We start from the raw sequence: 18,518 nt of genomic DNA, 5'->3' as shown, positions 1-18,518 counted from the left end.
AAGAATATGTTTAATCATGCTAGAAAAAGCATAGTAACTTTGTTTTCCTTTTCCTCTGATAACTACCATCAAAAAGCACCATATAAATGTTGTAATGGAATAAGGTCTGGAGGAGGGTTATATGATGAGAAACTAGAGTTATAGGGTTTGGGCTACATGACCAAGAACTGGAAACATTATAGTGTCTCTTGCAAATTGTTTTCATTTAAGAGGAAGACTCTCCCATGCCTAACGAACTATGAATATATGATGGGTTATGTGCACAATGCCACAGGTGTGTCTCAGCTCTATATAACTGTGGAGCATATAGCTGCTACACATCCCTGTTCTTGGAGACTCATTGGTCACTACCATGGGGCAAATGGGAACTGCTACCATGGAAAGAAATGTAAGACAGTTATTACTGCTTTGTTGCTTCCAAGCTGTCCATGAGGACTTTTGGTGTGTTAAGCAGAAGTGAGAAGTGGATAAGATAAGGACACCACTGGCGCATCTTAGAAAAGTATGAATATCTTCAATGTATAAAATAAATATGCAGAACTATACACAGCAGTAGGACTATGATCTCAAAACACTGCAGGATAGTATTTTCTGAATAGAAATGGAGGGCCAAGACTCCTGTCAGGTCAAGAAGACAAGAAAACATGCAAGCATTATGATAGCATCTCCAGTACCACTGGACAATATATTACTGGATTGTACTGGGAGGGAGCATTTGTTTCCCTAGACCCCTTCATGCCCTGCATTCAGGAATGTCTAGGGTTCAGACTATAATGTTTTGATGGCCTAATGAAGGCTGTCCAGGCAAGTTATCTATTGGAATAGGAGGCAGGGGTCTAGGTACATGAACAATCTCTTAGCTCAAAACAATTCTAAAGTGGTGCACATCTGCCAGTGTGGTGCAATTTATCTAATGTGGTGCTTGTCTGCCAAAGTGGTGCACTTCTGGTAAAGTGAAGCACTTCTAATAATGTGGTGTACTTCTGACACTGTGGTGCATTTCTGCTAATGTGGTGTACGTCTGGTAAAGTGGTGCACTTCTGTTAATATGATGTACTTCTGGTAAAAGTGTTGCACTTCTGCTAATGCAGTGCACTTCTGGTGAAATGGTGCACTTCTGCTAATGTAGTGCACTTCTCTAACAGAATCATTACATACTTCATCCAAACTGTATGGTGTTATTGTCAGCAATCCACTGGAAGAAACATGCTGCCTTGTAATAGAAATGAAATAAAGAAGCTGAATGCAGTTGTGAGTGGATGCCAAGGTGGGCAGATGACTAAGACAGCTAGCAGGTTGTATGGTGAAAGGAAACATCATACACCAATGACTAGTCAAAGAAAAAGCAAAAATGAACCAACTGAAGCAAATTTAGGCTGGCAGTGGATGACTCCAAGCAATGCAGTGTCAGTCCTATATACTTAAGTCAGGGTTTGGCTGACTGCAAGGACTCATCTAAAGCATGATGTGGTAGTGCTAACTGTGGCTATCATGTACTGTAATGCAGAATCCAGGCTTTATGAATGCTGGAGCCAGACACAGCTCAAAATTCAATGTTTTTTATCCAGTGTTTCAGACACCTCATAAGCCACATCCATCTGTGACTCAGCAGTGGCAAAGTAGACAACACCAGCTTTCCTGAATGAAAAGTAAACACAGGCAAATGAGCATCCTAGCTTTGACATTTATTACCACTGTGATATACAATATCAGTGACATTCATATCCAGTGTGTGGGGAGATTGTAGTAACAATAGCAACTGTAACATACAAGATTCTTTGTTCTACCAAATGCAGACTGACCATGGAATACAGAACTTGTACAAGAATGAAATAAACACCCAAAACACAAACTTTTATGATAAGCAGGGAACACATTATCCCACAGCATGACTGCAGATGACTAAAACCTTTGAAAAGCACCTTTGTTTTCTTATTAACCACAACGATATTACATAAATCCACAGGAATCATACTTAATATCTCAGAAATGACCACATCCAGATGCAATCCGAAATCATAATTGAACAAGTAGCATTTCATCATGGTGCTCCAAAACATTTGAAGCACCCTGTAAAACATATTACTGAATACCCCATAATGGTTAAGGTGTTTACCTTACAGACACAAGGTGCAGGGTTTGATTCTCACATGGGGTAACTGGCTAGGCGTAAGATGGCCTACAAGGGCAGTTAGCCTAGTACTAATTTATAAATCTATGAACCTAACATTTATAATCTTTGAAGGAAATCAAGCAAGCATTGTCACTATTTATTAATCTCCATGAATTTCAAAAGCTTGTATAATATTATCAAATAGTTCCCATTATATATTTGCAACTCAGTAATATGAGTCCCATAACTCTGAGTAAGTGCAGTTAGGAGGACACATGAGTCAAAATCTAATGTATCTCAGAGAATTCCCTTTCTTGGAGTTAGTGAATATAGGTTAGACCAATAGATTTGCTGGTGCAGGAGGGCTTTACTCCTGAAAAAAATGTTTCTAGTGTTTAACAGTGAGTCTCAGACATCTACACATATAGAATTGCACTGAAATTTCTGAAATTATGGGACTTGATTTGTAGAGTCTTTAATTTTGACAGGGCACTGTTTTCAAAACATTTTGCAATATGTTCCATATCAAAAATGGTTCATGAAAATTAATCCCATTGCCAGGTCATTTGACTAATGTACTATGTTTCTGCCCCAATTTATACAGCATGGCTACTATATCACTGTGATAGTTTATCAAGACCCTTTTGTATCTGGCCCACTTTTGCATGGCAATTACTTGAGTTTCTTATCATGATTACTGCCAGAGTACCGTTTTAATGGTTTAAATAACAAAATATTTTCCTAGCCATCTGAAACATTACATTTTCCTGCTTTGGTACCATCCCCCTCATATTTCCTCTCTGTTTGTCCAAAATGGTCCTTCTCATTTTTATTTTTTATTTCATCCACTATTTTCTATCTCTGTTATGTTATCTCTCCCTTCTGTCATATGGGTCTGGATAGATTTTTCACACAAACCAAAAAATATTGCTCATAGCATCATTTTGGCCCAGGTAAACTAATTCTCTATTTTACTGACTCTAGTAATTATAGAATAGGCTGGTTGTCTAAGCATGTGGAATGGTATCTGTTTAAAATCACAGGATCAACATTTCCGAATCCTGAGGTGTGGAGATCAAATTATGTAAAATCCAGACTTTTTTTTTTCAAAATTCTTTATTTAGTTTTTCAAGTCATAAGAATACAGACAAAATAAAACAGTAAAACAATGATAATGTATACTGGGTAAAGAATTACAGGTACACAGAATCAATTCATACATAAACACCTAACTTATTTACAACTGTACAAAGGTGCCATATACTTTATTTTCAAGGTGAATCAGTAAGCTTACTATAATGTGGATATTTCTTATTTTCACAGTGTCACTTATGTATTACAAATGTAACTATGTATGTAAAGACCAAAGTCCTTATAATACAGAGGCTGTGTTATGCTAGTAGTAAGTTAAATGTCTGTTACCATCTTTCTAGTTTCTTTGTGTCAATTACCCATTTGTGGCAAGTAGATGTCTAATTGCCATTTTTTTTAAATCATTCCAGTTTATGTTGAGTCTGTCCCCCCGTGTGGAAGCAATGCATAGTTTTATTAATAGAAATAATGTTATATAAATGTTTGCTTTGTTTTTGAGTATATCTGAAGGTAAGTTGTGAAGGAGTGCGAATTCCCAAGAAAGTGTTGTTTTTTCATAACCTTGTTATTGTAGTTGAATTTTTAGTATGTTCCATAGATTAAATACGCATTTACAACTCCAAAACATATGGATTAGATCTGCTTCCTGTGATTTATAATATGGACAGTAAGGTGATTTAGATGAGTTGAATTTGTGTAATACTAGGGGAATAAGGTAAGCATTATTTTTAATCATGAGTTGAGTGTATGTTAGTTTTTTCAGACGCATTGCTTTAACCGTTAGGTTAAGGCTTGGTTTAATTGCTGTTCAGTTATTAAATGCATTATTTTTTTGCCAATAGCTAGAGATGAGTGTGGTGTCCTGGAATTTAATCTCGGATAGTAATTTATATGTGTTGGATATCATTTTCCCAGTAGTTAGCATCATAGTCCATATTATTTCACATACGTTTATATCTGCCTCTGTTAATTTAGCATTTTGAAGGTGTTTGGAGCATATTTCATTAATTTTTCTCAAGATAACTGTGTATGATTTTGGTAAGTTGAGTTGAGATCTTAGCTCTTGTATAGTATAGTTACAGTAAAGGTAAAGGTATCAAATTCTCATGTCTTTTAATAAAGGGTAGTTATTGAGGTTTGTCATTGAGTTATTAATTTTCAGGTTTGGGTTATTATGGATTGGTTGAAGGATATCCATTGCTATCTCAAGATCAAGGGAGATAAATAACTTTTGAAGTATAATAATGAAGTGTTTTAGCGGTACATGATCTTGCAAGCAGTTATTTCTTTTATGGTTAAAAAAGACAGAGCTCTAGCATTAAAGTCTAGAGATCTGATATAATTATATTTTCAACCACATTGGAGTCCACGTATTATGTGAAGGGGTATATTTTGCTATCCTTAGAATTCTACTGCTATTGATAATGATGTAGTATAGTTTAAAATCTGATAAGTTTAGGCCCCCTTTTAGTTTCGGTAATAAAAGTTTTTGGTATGAGATTCTTGTTCTTTAGGTTCCCATATGAATTTGGCCAAAAATGTATGTATTTGTTTGAAAAATGTGTTGTGTATTATCACTTGTGAAGTCATAAATACATAAATTATTCTAGGGAGAATATTAATTTTGATTATCGAGACTTTAGCTAGAAAAGGTATTTTGAGATTATTCCATCTATTGCAGTCTTGTATAATCTTATTCCATTTATCCTGTATATTATTTTGATAAAAGTCTCTTTTGTTTTGAAAGAACGTAATTCCAAGATATTTGGTTGAATATTTTATCTTAATTGTGTCTAAAAATGGGAATAATGATAGTAATTTGGGGAGACTTAGAGGGAAGATCTTGGTTTTGTTTAAGTGAAGTTTATAGTTATTTGTAACTGAGAAACTTTCAATTGCTTTTAGAAATTTAGGTATGTCAGAACTAGGGGTAGTAAAGTAAATGTTTAAATCACTGGCGAAGGCAGTGTAAAAGATTTTAGAGTAAAAGACAGAAGGTGGGTTATGATATGTCTTCTGTTTGATGTACAAGAATAGCGGTTTGAGATACAGATGGAATAAGAAGGGAGACAGAAGACAGCCTTGCCTTGTCCCATTTTTGATCTTGATTCTATTTGATAGGGTTCTGTTTACATATAGGTTGGTGTAAGGGTTTTCATATAGTATTTTAATTATTTGAATAAATTTGTAAGGGAATGCAAAATAGGGTAACAGTTGAAGTAGGAAAGAGATGTTAACTCTATCAAATGCTTTGTGTGCATCTACCACCATTGCGCATATAGGGAATTTTTTATGTTTGCAAAGGACATCATGGCTTCAGGTATTATCATTAGTCTGTCTTAGTGGGGTGAATCCTGATTGTTCTGGTGATATGATATTGGTTATAATGTTCTTTAATCTGTTAGCGAGAACTGAAGTTAGAATCTTGGTGTCTATATTAAGTAGTGAAATTGGTCTATAACTACTGGGGTCTTTAGGATCTGAATGTTCTTTCAATATAAATATGGTTTTGAGGCATTAAAGTGTAGATCATTTATTTTATTGTTTATTATATAGTTTAGTACCTGATGTAGTATTTTAGCAACAGGTATAATGAAGCACTTGTAAAATTCGAAGTGAAACCATCCAGGCCTAGAGCTTTGTTTAGGCAACCCCTAACCGGGAAAAGCCGAAAGACACAGCAATTGCGTTGATGATTTCATTTAATGAAATTGAGTTCATTAGAATATTTTGTTGTTTAGAATCTAATTTAGGGAAGGTTATATCCTGTAAGAAAGCTTTTCTGTCCATTTCGGCAGTGATAAGATTTGCTTGCCATAGATTTGAATGTAAAGCTGTTCAAAAAGGTTTACTATTGCCTGATTGTTTGTCTATGTTTTGTTCTCATAATAGATTTCTGTTATAATGGGTGAGGATTTGTGTAGAGAAATTAGTCTCTCTAAAGCCCTGGATGGCATTTGAATAGTCTCAGCATATTTAGCGAAGGTTCTCATATCATAGAATGATATATTTCTTGCTTCCTTTAGATATAGCTCTTTTTGTGTTTTTCTTAATAGGTCTTCTGTTCTTTTGTCAGGCTTTGACATTAGCTTCAATTCCAGTTTATTTATTTTCTTTTTTAATCTTGAATCTTCTTTGGAGAATAGTTTTTTATAGTGTGTTGCTTTGTTAATCAGAAATCCCCTAATCTGAGCTTTCATCGAAGCCCATTCAATGTCTAAATGTGTATGTGTGTTGGCTAGATTTGAAATTAGAGAGTTTAAGAGAGAATTAATGCCTTCTATCACGTCATTTTTTGTTAAGAAATTGGAATTCAGTGACCAGTTATAACCTCTGTCAGGTTGTTATTTTTTTTATTATCCCATTCAATTGATAGTGTTATTTTAGAGTGATCAGAGAAGAATCTGGCATGCGTATGAGTTGTGTTGAAGAATATTTCCAAGATCAGAAAAAAATTAGTCCCCATCCACATTTTATGACATGGTGAGTAGAAGGTGAAATCTTCTGTGTTATTGTCCCCTTCAATGTAATTGAAATAATTTGAAGTCATGTTGGAGCTCTTTGATTGCTAGTGTGGCTTGTTTGTTGTATGTTTTGTTAGGGTTAGACCTATCCTTATCTGGATTTTGATTTGTATTCCTATCCCCACCAATAATTATGAGGTTGTCTTTATAATTTGATAGTAAAGAGTATGATTACAAGATAGCTTGTTGTTGGTTATTGCATGGAGCATATATATTAAGCACTAGTACTGGTTTTGGTATAGCTGGGTTAGTATAGACTATATAACACCATCTACCCTCCTTATCAGTGTCAGTTTTTATTGTATTGCCTTGAAAATCTTGTTTAATTAGTATTGCAACACCTACACTATTTGTTTTTCCTTCTGATGCTATGATTTGTCTTATCCATGTTTTGTTTTCTATGTTTGACCACTGTCCTTTTGTAAGATGGGATTCTTGTATTAAAATTATTTTGGCTTTGGTTTTAAATACAAGATGCAAAAATAGATTTATTTAGTTCTTCATTTGTAGACCTTTAATATTTCATGAATCTAGTTCCCACATTTATCTCGTTGGTGTCCTTAACCTTAGGAAACGTTTGTGTATAGTGTATGTGTGAATGAGTTTGTAAGCTTGTTTTACATAATTTTGTGAATGGCACCTAATTATTCCCATCCCAACCCAATACCCAGTCCTTACTCCCATGGGCCAAGAATAGAAAGAGGAAAGAAGGAGGTTTCCCATTATGTGTAATGAAAAGTTTACTTTATTCAGAGTGTTTTTCATGCGGTTCTCCTTAAGATTGCTAATAAAACCAAAGTATAGAAAGTCTAACATATCTATTCTTAAAACAGCACTTCATAAACCTATTCCTAGTCTTTTTATCTTAAGTATTCGTATTAACATTAATACTCAAAACAGTTTAGTGATACATATATAAAAATACACCTTTTAAACCTTTATGTATAAACCTAGTGTTTATGGAGCAAACACAAAGGATGAAAGGAATCAAACGTTTAATATTTTAGCAGTACAATAAGTTGTTATATCAACACATTATTCTAGTAGGTTTCAAACATACAGTTTACTATTGTTTAGTAACTGAATTCTTTTCAGTTACTCAGTGGGTTAACCTTTAATAATAACATTTATCACAATTATTACCCAACAGTAGAACTCTTAATGCATAGTTAACACAAACAATATTAAGCTCAGATTACTTTCTCTTCATTTCACATTGTCATAACAGTCAGATCTGATAATGGCCAGGGCACCTTTTCAGCTATATATGCAATACAACAACTCTAAAGGGAAGTCTGCTTAGTGTCTCTAGCAATAATTTGAACATTAGATAACACATTTTGTACAGCAGCAGTAACAAAAACAAAACAAACAAAAACACACACACACACACACACACACACACACACACACACACACACACACACACACACACACACTGGTTGTAAATCTTTGCATCTTTACAGAGGTGCCAGCTATTAATAGTTATTGGTTAACCTCTCTCACTAACTATTGTAGCTGTACAGGACTGACAGTTTGACAGACCAGCCCCCCTGATGTATCTTATTTTTAGCATTATAATACAGAAAGAAGAACAAAGACATCACACAGCAAGGCAATGAATATTTAAAGCATTAAGCTATGTAAAGTATTACATTGTTTACGATAAAATAGAAACATTCTTTTTATTTCACAGATATAGATTCATTTCTGATTCTTGTTTCCCAAGCAGCAAAGCTACTAACTTTAAAGTATCCTGAATTATAATTACAAAATGTTTGAATAATATTGAAATATTGTTCAGTACCTTACAGTATACAAAAAGCCTGGATATTATAACCGATCAGCTTGTAGGGTAAAATCAGGTTAAAATCTGCTTCTCTGGACCTCCAGTGCTTCAAACCTTTGTAAAGAAAGCTTCCCAACAGCTGCAGTGTTCTTTTCTTTTTTTTTTTTTTTTTTGCTTTATAGGGGGAACAGGAAATGATGGAAAGTCATCCAAGGTGTTATCCTTTAATCCAGTCCCATCAGCGAGCAAAAACCCTGTTTTCTGTTCCTGTGACAGAGATTTGAGTTCCCTACTCACCTCATGGATGGCTGCAACTGTTTAGAGGCCTAGAGAAGCAGGAACCAGCTTAATTTGGATGCTCCTGGACTAAAACAGCTTTAGAATAGATGGAAATGCACTCAAAGTTCATTTTTCCGGCAATCTTTCTTCATTTTGAATGCAAGGAGGGGATTTCTTTGAAAACTGCTTGGAAGGTTTCTTTAACCTCTTTTGGATTGTAAGCCTTGTATTTTACATCGCAGACTTGGAAGTGAAGTGAGCTTGGATATTTCATTTGGAACTTAATATTTTTCTCTATGAGGTATTTGCAGAATGGTGAAAGCTGCTGTCTAGCTTGTCTTATTTGAATGGGAAGGTCCTGTGCAAAGAAGATTTTGTTGTTATTTCAGGTAAGACAGCCTTTCTTTTTTGCAGTAAATAGTATTTTTGAAGCATCCTGGTAATTTAGAAGTTTGATGTAAACAGGTGTAGGTTTGTTTGTTGTTTGAGATTCTCTTAGGGCATGATGGACTCTCTCTATTATTATGTGTTGTGAATCTCCAGATTCCTCCAGAAGTAATTGTAGTATTTTTTGAATGGCCATTATCAAGCTGTGTGTAATAGTTTCTGGGATTCCTCTGATAATTATGTTATTTCCTCCTGAGCATGCTTCAAGGTCTATTAGTTTGGCTTGTATCAGTTGAATTTCCTTTTGGTTAGAGTCAGCTTTGTGTTGCACCATATCTATTTTTATTTCATTTTCTAAAGTTTTAGATTCTGTTTTTTCCATTCTGGTCAGAATTTGGTTGAAGGATTCTCCAAATGTTTTGAATTGCAGGGAAAGATCTTGAATTGCTTGTTGTATGGGAAGTAAAACATTTTTAATGTCTTCAAGATTAGCTGGCTGATCTGTTTTATTCTTATTCTGAGTTTTTGGATTTTCCGGTTGCTTTGTGGTCTTCTGTCTTTTAGTTGTATCTTTTTTCAGGTGAAGCTAGAACTGAATATTTAGTATTGTAGATATTTCCATGGTGTTTTCTTTCTATAACATTTTGTATTTGGGTAGATTAGAGAGATTCAGAGTCTACGCCGGGCCTCAGTACCATGTGGCATCAGTTTTGTTGTAGATCTGACTTAATCTTTCCGTATTTTCTGTTTCTTTCTTCTTCCTTTTGACTTCTTTTGCTGTTAGTGTGTCTCTTAGATGTATTTCTTGTATTATTTTTCTTATTTTGTTCCTCGGGATTAGCTGAGATCAAGTTTTATTCCGGGTATTTTCAGAGAACTAGGTACAGCAGTGCTTACAGAACAGCAGCCATCTTTGTCTCTCGAAAATACAGACTTACATATACCATTTCACAGACTATTTTCTGAAATATGATAATCCTGGCATTGGTATATATAAAGCCAAAGGATGTGGGTTGGTCTCCCTCATCAGGGGTGAAAAGGAGCTTGCAGCCCTGTAAGAAACAAGTTTAAAAGCAGATGAATGATGTTTGACATTTGCTTTACTTCTGTATAATTGGTTTCTTCTTTTCATTGTCTCAGGCCTCTCCAATTTGAGTCTCACAATTATAATAAGGAGCCACATGGAACATTTGACTTAGAATAAAGGATCACATATATCATAGCCAAGAACACTAAGGTTGAAATCAGATGTTATTTAGCTGCCATCCCTTTTATGCACGTGCATACCTCCCAACCTAGAAACATCAAAAATCTGGACAAAGGCCCATGAAAAATAGGTACAAATCTGTATGCTGATTAACATAACATTTGCATACATAATTGCATAACCCCACCTACTCCAATGGAATTGTGGGATACCAACTTTTAAATGCAAATTGAAGAACAGACAAAATATTAAACACAAACTATAACCAGAACAATAGTGGGAAAGTCCAACTAGACAAGCTGTCCTTTTTCAGAGGAGGTCCGGGGAGAAAAGCTCAACATTAATACATGGAGAAATTACACAAGGAGTAGAAGTACATATGTGAAATGAAATGAGTATGTACAAAAATGTAGAATAGGCAGTACCAAATATATTTTTTTGTTTTTACATCTTGTCAGATTATCATTTTTACAGTTTGCATAGAATTACAATGCATAATCTTATCAGAGATAAAGCAAGAGCTTCAGAGATGTATAACACCTATATATATTGCATTACTGAAGATGGCCACTACATCAAAATTAATTATTTCTTGCAACCAACAGGTGCAAGGCTTAGAAGCACACTTAATAGAATATGAATATGTACATACACAAACAGATGGGCAGTTTAAAAGAACAATCCACTCAAGATATGCCTGGGGGGGTGTAGAAGGAAAAAACATTATTAAAAATCTATACTTCTACAAGCAGTCTACTATGCTGCCACCTGCCAAAATAAATAAATAAATTAAATAAATAGCAATAAAATCAAATGAAGAGTGCAGACATCTGTCCACAATGCACTATACTGACAGCGACTAAAGTAAAACTACTCCTCCCCAAGGCACTAATGTACATTTAGTGTGCATATAAACTTTTTGCCTAAAACTAGTACTACAGATCCTTCCACTGTAGCAGCCTGTTAGCAAGAAAAAGTTGCTCATGGAAATATTTCACCTGCTTAGTCATTTGTTCATTTTCCCTCTCTTAAATCAGCTTAGGTTCAAAATGTTTAGCTAAACATCATAAAACAATAAAAAACGGCTGATGGAAATAGTACCAAAAATTATACTAAAACAAACTATAATGCACAAGGAACCATTCCAGGCTCCTTGCGCATTATAGTTTGTTTTAGTGTTAGTTCAGCACCATCTTTGGCCAGCTGCAAAAGAACCATATCAAGGCACTGGAGAAAAACATGAAACAGAATACAGCATACGTCCTTGAAAACATACACTCGATAAGTATATCGCATAGTACAGATAAAAAAGCTACTATAAAAGTAACTCCAAGATCCACCCCCCACCAGGTAAACCCACATCTACACTATGGTACATCCTGCCTCACATATGCACGAGTATGGACAGCTGTAGCTGTGGGAGCACACAACCAGGATGCTTGCCATTGCTCCTTCTCAAGATACATGCAACACCAAATGTCCTGTATTCAACAGGGTTAGCTTACTACAGTCAAGCCCCCTCATGTTTCTCTTAATACATAATGCAATAAAAGCAGCACAAATCATAGCCACTGTTAGCTCACTGTACCACCAGCCAAATACTGCTTCAAATGACTAAGGCAGTCCCCATTCAAAGACCGAAAGCATAACCATTTACAGACTATACTACAATGTTGGCAAGAATGCATGTGCACCTAATTATATTACGGTAACATGGCAGTCTAAACTGTTCACACATTTGGTGGCTAGAAAAGCATATTTCCACCAAGTTTACAAAGTTGCAGTCTAAAATATTATTTTATTTCGACACATTTACCATGAGAAGTGCTACTACCTCCAAACACTATGCAACAGTACAGCTACAAGCCTAATATGCTGCCAGCAGCTGGTATTAAAAAGCAGCAAAATTATTTGTCAAACTCAAACATAAAAGTTAGGGCCTTTGCAATCCACTCATATATAGTCTCAGTTCCAAATCATACCAAAAGATTACAGAAAAGTACACTTCAAAAGGCTTGACAATTCAAAATGACACACACTCCCTGCTTCAAAAAGCTTGTCTTAATGCAAAACTCAAAGCACAATATTCCAACCTACAGCGCACATAAGCATTCTAGCATGGACCGGAAGAAGGAACAGCTAAACTCCTTCAATAATACATGTACTCCTTCAATAATACATGCAGACAGGAAGAAAAGCATTGTTAAAAACAAACCGCTAAAACTTCAAAATGCTTGCCTCAAAGCACAACGGAAGCAAAGCACATATGGAACACTTGAACGGTTTTGCATGTTAGACAACTACACTTCAAAAGGCTTATCTTAATTCAAAATGACACACACTCCCTGCAAAACTAATGCAAACTTCAAAGCACAAAACAAATTCAGACCTAACCTATGGAGCAAACAAGCATTTCAGCACAGAACAAAAGAAGAAACAGCTAAACTCCTTCAATAATACATGTGGACTGAAAGAAAAACATTCTAAAGTCAAAGTGCTTCAATAGTCTCTCATTTTTTCTTTTTTTCCTTACCTGGAGGAGCTGGGGAAACTCTGATTTGATTTAAAGGAAGCTTAGTTGCTGCAGTCTGTCTGAGACACATGAACGGTGCTGCTGCCCATAAAAATAAAGTGCAGTGAGTCAGTTAGTCAATAGTCACACCCCCTGAGCCCTCAGCCAAATTCTGACAGGCTGGCAGGCTGCTCATGAAGCTGACGTCATCGTGCATGCCTCTGCACTTGATGACGTCAGCAGGAACTTGCCAGGTAGAAAAAAAAAGGCCGGGAAATTCAGAAATAAAGGGGGCCACTCGTGAATTCATGGCACCCCATTATTTGGACCTCAAAACTGGTAAATGCCAAGGAATTATGCTTGAGAGGTATGCACACATGTTCAGGGTATGTGCCATCTATTATTAGGGGATATGAAAACAAACATGAGGAAATCATACCTAGCTAAGTGGTGAGACTGGTATAGAACAGGGTTATCTTCTGCCTTAATCAATGTGCATACTTTAGCTTGTTTATTATGGGACCTCCTCTCATTTCCTTGTTGCCAGAAAAGCCATTCCACAAGGGTGTCTTACATTTGTAACCCCAAAGAGACATCACTTCTCCATGGGATATCATTTATATTTTAGAGAAGCATACCTTGATACTCTCTGAGTCAGCTGCTTCTGTAGTCAACTAATGTCTCTCCTAGAAGACTGTCTTCTTGATGGTAGCTACTTCAGTTAGAAGTAAATCTGTGATATAGACAAGTATGTGCAAAAAAAAACTAATCTGATATTTCATATGAGCAGGGTCATGCTATGTACCAACACAAATTTCATGCCAATGCTAGTAACAGATTTATTACTCCAATATATCCACAACCTTGTATTCTTTCCATCATCCCATAGCAAAAAGGAAAAAGTCCTTCATTCCACAGATGTGTCTGCACAAGTGTGAGTTTACGTATACAGAACAAAGCAAATATGAAAAGCTGTTCACTTGTTCATTTCATTTGCTATGACAAAGTTGAAGGGCCAGTTTGCAGGCAGATCATATCCAAATGGCTAGCACACTGCTTCTGCCAATGGCTAGCACACTGCTTCTGCCAATGGCTAGCACACTGCTTCTGCCAATGGCTAGCACACTGCTTCTGCCAATGGCTAGCACACTGCTTCTGCCAATGGTTAGCACACTGCTTCTGCCTCTCTTACACCTTATTATTTTGAGATAGTTGTCTCAGTTAGTATCAAGGTAAGCAATCCATGGGAGTCACTCTTAATTAGGGATATTATTATTATTACTCAATGCATGGAAATGCTTTCCTGAGGATGTTGTGAGTTTAAAAAATGCAGGCAGGATATCCAGGTATATCTGGAACAGACACATGACAATTCTAGTTGTAGATAAGATCAAGTAAACCATTTGCTAATAAAAATCAATAGCTTATCTAACAGTCAGACAGCAGAAAGTACAGACTCGGCAGCCATGCAGCACTTAAGTAACACTATGTAATTAGCAGGAAGCTGAAGCAGTACAGCAGTAGGGGGAGCAAAAATCCATCCATTCATCTAGCCATCCTCAACCCCTTTTCCCATTTTTTCACATGGGGTCGTGGTGTCACTTCCACAGTGACAATCATCTTCAGCCAAGGTTTACAACACTGGGTAGCTAGCTCTGCCACAGTTGGAGGAGCAAAAATCATCAAGTGGTAATCATTTATAAATAATCACTAGCAAAAAAGAAAATGGCTTATGCTTTAACTGCAACTGCCATGATTTAGGGAAAACTGCACCCACCACTGGTGTGAACAGCTTTAAAAGGTACAGTCAGGATATATACTGTTTGAAGACAGCTTAAGTTGTACAATGGTAACATCATAGTCAATGTGAAAATCTACTAGGTCAAAAAACAACACGAACTCCGAGCAGCTCACTATTGTCCTCCAAGTCACAATAAGACCATAAAAAAGTACTAGTAACATTGTTATTGGCTAGATATTTTTGCAACCATGTAATTGTGTCAAACTTAAAGATACATTGTCACATTTTGACTGTCAAAGTTAGCAGGTTGTCTATCTAGCTAAGTGTGCAGCATGTCCTGCTTTTTATATCGATAAGACCGATAGAAAGCTGTGTGAGAGGATATATGGACACATGTATTGTATTGGTAAAAACAAACTTGAAAATGCACTAGCTAGACACATCAGCGAGTATCCAGGACACCTGTTCAAGTTTAGCGTCATACAACAACTGAAAAGTGACGGGAGAGGAGGACTTGAGTCACTTAGACTAGAAAGATGCGAACTACACTGGCAATTGAGAGTTAATGCCTGCCAATTTCCAGGCATTAATGAAGTAAGTTCCATAATGTGTATCCTACGTTTAAAGAATTTGGTTAGATAATAAGAATGTGTCACCTATTATTACAGTAGAGTTGTGTGCATAGCGCAGAGCCGGTTAAACAAGGTTAAACTTTTTCTGGCTCCGCCAAGTCTGCTCTTCAAATTTTCCCTTAAGGAAGCTCTACTCTTAGTATAACCAGACTACTCGCTATATTATAAGCCTAGCACTTGTTCTCAATACTTCTCTACTAAGTAAGCACTCTCGTACTAAGTAAAGCACTACATCTACTTACCACCCCTGTGAATATCCACTTCCCTTAAAGGTACAGCACTCCCTTATACTGTTCTAGCATGTCGAATGGTAGATTACTGGCGTCGTCTCCAATTCAGCTGGTCAATCTGGGTATCTTGAGACAATGCTACAATTGTCTCATGTACACAGACAACCCTCTCCTACTCCCAACAAACACAAATACATGTGAGAGATGCAACTATATAGCCAAACTGGAGGCTGAATTCTCTCAACTCAGGGCTGGCATGACCAGACAGGAGGAGATGGCAACCACACACACAACAATCCCAGTCCCACATAGACCTACCACAACTGCAAACCAAACACATAAAAACACAAAGACATACTCGGAGGCTCAAATAAAAAACTTACCAAAACAACAGAGGCTCCCAAAGCAGACATCCAAAAATCCACCACCTCAAAACAAAACACATGCAACACATACTTCAATAAATCAGTGTGTCAACCAATCACAGCCCTTAAGGCCAAACACCTTGCCTGATACACTAGTAATAGGTGACTCTATAGTCAGACACACTGATGTCCCGCTGACCAGGCTGTACACGAAGAAGGTGACTGTGTGCTGTCTATTGGGAGCTAGGATCCGCCACATAACACATGCACTCAAGTCACTCCAAAGCAAGTACAAATATGACTCTGTCATTGTCCATGCTGGTGTGAATGACCTGAGACGTACCTCCCTGGACTACATGAAAAGAGACATAGAGGAGCTCTCCAATTATGTAGCCCAGGCTGGTATGACCCTGACCCTGAGCAGCATCTTGCCCTCACCAAGAATGATACCACAATACAAAGACAAGATGATCAGCTTTAACAATTGGCTCAAGTACTGGTGTCATTCTAAGAGGATCCAATGTCTGTCTGCCTGGGATGACATGTTGGACAAGCCACACTGCTTCGCAAGGGATGGCTTACACCTGTCACCACTGGGCTTCCGGATATTGGCTAAGGCTTTTGCCACCCCCATAGTGCCTTTTTAGGCAAGGCTCAAAAGACAAACCCACCTCCTTAGAAAACAAAAATGGAAAAAAACTAAGGGTAATGCTGCTCAACGCCAGAAGTCTAAATCTCAAGATGCAGGCACTTGATGCACTCCTCAGCATGGAGAACATCGACGTCTGTGCAGTAACTGAAACCTGGTTCAAGGCTCCTGAGAGCACCCCAGCGCTACCAGGCTATACCTCGTATCATGCTTTTCGGCCCCAAAACCCGGGCCGAACCACAAAGCCAGCGGGAGTGTCCATATTCATCAAGGACACCCACACCTCCAGGTTAGTAGCAACACATGAAGCATCAGAGACCATACAGGTGCAACTAACCATAGGCAAAACTGCTATACAACTGGTAGCATGTTACAGACCACCCTCCCAATCTCAAGAACCCCACTTAGCTTTCCTGAAGACATTGGAGGATATGAATGTATCACAAAATACCATTATACTGGGAGACTTCAACTACCCAAACATAGATTGGGTACATTATTCTAGCCCTAATACCCTAGCCCAAAGGTTCCTGGAATTCATAAATTCAAATGCACTGGAACAACTAGTCACATCTCCCACTAGGGGAGATAATATACTAGGCCTGATCATCACAAACATGGGGACAAAATGTTCCACACCAGAAGTATACCCCTCACTAGTGAGATCTGACCACAAACTAATCACCCTGGATATACATATCCCACCTCCACCCCAGCACAAAAGACCACAGTGAAAAACTTCTCAAAAGCAGACTTCACTCTTCTTAAGACTGAGATGGTATCCTTTAAGCCCACTGTGCCAGTGGATACCACATCACACAATGCCGAATCCTTCACAAATGCTTTCTATGGACATCTCCAAGAATGCATGGATCATGCAATCCCAAACATATCCAAGTCCCTCTCCACCAAAGGTAAGCATCCTGTCTGGTGGACCTCAGCCATAAACAAATTGTATAACAAAAGAAGGAAGCTACTGCATGTCAGAGCAAAATCCCATGAAGGGAAGACATCTCTGATCAACATTAGCAGAAAACTACGTTCTCTCATAAAAACATCCAAGGCCAACTTTGAGAGAAAAATCGCTAAGGACACTAAAGATAACCACAAAGCCTTCTTCAGCTATGTTAGAAACCTGGGCGGAAACCCTCAGATATGCTCAGAGTTGGTTCACAACAACAAAAAATACACTAAACCCACAGATATTGCCAACATTCTGGCTGACAGGTTCAGTGCAAATTTCTCCCCTCCTTCACCCCCAAAAGAAGAAATACTTATCCCAGCTGAATGTAATCTCCCTGTCATCTCAGATGTCCAAGTGAGAACCGCCCTAAACAAAGCAAAAAACACAGCATCAATGGGACCTGACGGTATCCCGGGTTGCGTGTTACGTGAACACCAAGAGGAGCTAAACCCACACATAAAAATGCTATTTAACCTTAGCCTTACTTCGGGATATGTACCTGAACACTGGCGTACAGCAACAGTGGTCCCACTGCACAAGGGGGGTGCCTCTACAGACCCTGGAAACTACCGCCCCATAAGCTTAACCAGCCTGGTCTGCAAAGATATGGAAAGAATCATTATGGAACTCATAAACAGAGACATAGGGGACCTACAGACACTTGACCCCACCCAGTTTGGCTTTGTAAAGGGCAGATCCTGCCTTTTAAACCTGGTTGACTTTTTCGAAACAGTCACTAGAGCCATTGATGAGGGCAAAGCAGGCCATACAGCATACCTGGACTTGGCTAAGGCCTTCGACACAATACCCCACTCAGGCATCATAGATAAGCTCAACAGCTTAAAAGTAAACCCTTATGTCACTAGATGGGTTGCAAACTGGCTAAAGGACAGAACCCATAAAGTTAAAATTGCTGGAGCAATGTCAGACTCAAAGCCAGTCACAAGTGGTGTCCCACAGGGATCTGTCCTGGGACCCCTCTTGTTCGGCATTTATTTCTCAGATGTTAAAGCAAACATGGGAGGGCTGTGGCT

Source organism: Protopterus annectens, chromosome 10.part0 (genome assembly GCF_019279795.1).
Source record: "Protopterus annectens isolate FY-2018-M chromosome 10.part0, PAN1.0, whole genome shotgun sequence".
Classification (NCBI taxonomy): domain Eukaryota; kingdom Metazoa; phylum Chordata; order Ceratodontiformes; family Protopteridae; genus Protopterus; species Protopterus annectens.
Note: the sequence above shows the minus strand (reverse complement) of the source record.